Below are 2,231 nucleotides of genomic sequence, written 5' to 3'. Positions count from 1 at the left end.
TTTTCATTAATATTTTTTTTTTTTTTAAATAACTTATATCTAAACATTAAAGACTTAAGTACGAAAACGTTTATTTAATCAATGAAAATAAATGCATGATCTACTCTTAAGTTTACACAACAAAAAACAATATAACTAAAATTTTCACTTTTTTAATGAACAATTCTATACAATATCTTTACTTAATATAAAATAAAATGCATATAATTAATTATCCGTAGTTATACATAATATAATAAATATTTATCTTTTAAATAAACATTTTGCTTGAGTTCTAAACTCACGATACACCTTAATACAAAATATTATTATATTGATTTACCAAACAAAAACTGTTTGAATTTCTTTATAATCCATAGCACAGTTTAAATTTTCACTTTTTGATAATGTTCATTATTATAATTATAATAGTTTATAACCATGTATTAATTAAAGAACGATTAACCTTTGCACCGATAATCTTACTATATAGATATATTATGTAATTTAATAAAACATCAATATAGAGAAAATATTTACATTTTAATTCTGTGATTCAAATATTAATATAACCATATAATAACTATTCTGAAAAGCCCTTAAAGTCGGAAAATAAGTATCATTAAATACCTAGGTCACGGTATACCTACTACAACCGCACACGATTCGTACGCCGTAACTAATATGTTTTTATAATATACCTATCAAATACTGTAGGTACTGAGTACTAATAAAATTATCAACGCACATGAACATGAATCAAGAGTGTTATATTATATGTTATGTCTGTGTTGATTTAACTGTGGTCGTCAACGAGTTACTGCAATCTATCAGTTCAGTGTCGCAACTCAATAGTTGTAAAAATAAAAGTGTCGTTATAATCGACAAACAAAAATACGAGAAATTAGTATCGGTGATTCGTTGCAGAACGTTTGAAACTCAAAAAATTAGTTACGAGTACTTACGACGAATAATAATTATTGTCGATCGATTTTCTCGCTTGGACATTTGTTGACTATCAACGAATGGTACGGCGAGGATTATCTGAACTGCGTGTTGTCGAAAAACATCAAATTTTTCAATTAGATCAAATCAACAGCTACATCTAAAATGATTAACTCTCTTTATTTTTATTATAATTATTATCGACATAACATATTATCCAGTATACCATAGACTTATTCCCACCAAACAAAATACAACTGCCAGAGTGCCTGCTTCAGACAGTGAACGTGAAGACTAATGTCTAATAAACGACGATATTATAATTACGTGTACGTACACCACTACGCAATGTATACGCACATTTTGGACGCAATCATTATTATTTTTTTTTTCCTGTCACGTGACGTAATGCCGTAGGCGCAGACCCCAAAACATTATAATTTCTGAGTCGTAAATAAATCAAATGCGCACCTACTGAACGTGTAGGTAATGCGTGCGCGTATACCAAACAATCAACATGCAACACTTTAGATGTGTTAAACGTAATGGATAGTATTAATTAGAGCGATGACAGAGTAGCTAGTGTTTCATTAGTGTAAGATGATAATATTCAGTTTCCGCGTAAACAAGAATAGTTCTGAGCATTTGGCATCGTCAAACCACCTATACAGGCTATATAATATATTGAGTTAAAACGGCAACACTAGTGTAGCTTTATTGTCACAAAAGCTATTGTCATTGCCACGGCATCGTGTGTTATTATGATATCAGCTATCTCAAATATATTAAATAACCAAACGTGCGGTTTTGTATAAAACTTTGCACCACGATAATAATATGTGCATTGATAGAGAGATGCAATTCTGGTAAATGCAACCAGTAAAAATTGTACTTGTGGGATAAATAATTTACCGATTTATCTTTTACCGGGTCAATATTTGTTTACTAAAAAAAAAAAAAAAAAAACCGTACAAATTTATCCCTCAAATGTTAAATAATACAATATCATTACGAAACTAATGCTTGTACAATTATAACAAAACAAAATTTAAAACGTGAAGAATGAACTACATAGATTATGGTAATACAAATGACAATAATTCTTAGTAGGTATTACTTATAATCATCTAGGTACCCCCATCAAGCTTTTTGACTATCTTCAAAATACTCATGCATTGCATTTTTGATTTTCATATCAAATTGATATATATTATATTATCGATAGATATAAATAATATCCATTATTAACACTTTCACTATTAAAATTATTTTCACATGACAAAATAATATCTCTGCCGCATAAATTT

The sequence above is a fragment of the Melanaphis sacchari genome, unplaced genomic scaffold (assembly GCF_002803265.2).
Source record: "Melanaphis sacchari strain LSU unplaced genomic scaffold, SCAv2.0 Contig75_pilon_pilon, whole genome shotgun sequence".
Classification (NCBI taxonomy): Eukaryota; Metazoa; Arthropoda; class Insecta; order Hemiptera; family Aphididae; genus Melanaphis; species Melanaphis sacchari.
This window is presented reverse-complemented; position numbering follows the sequence as displayed.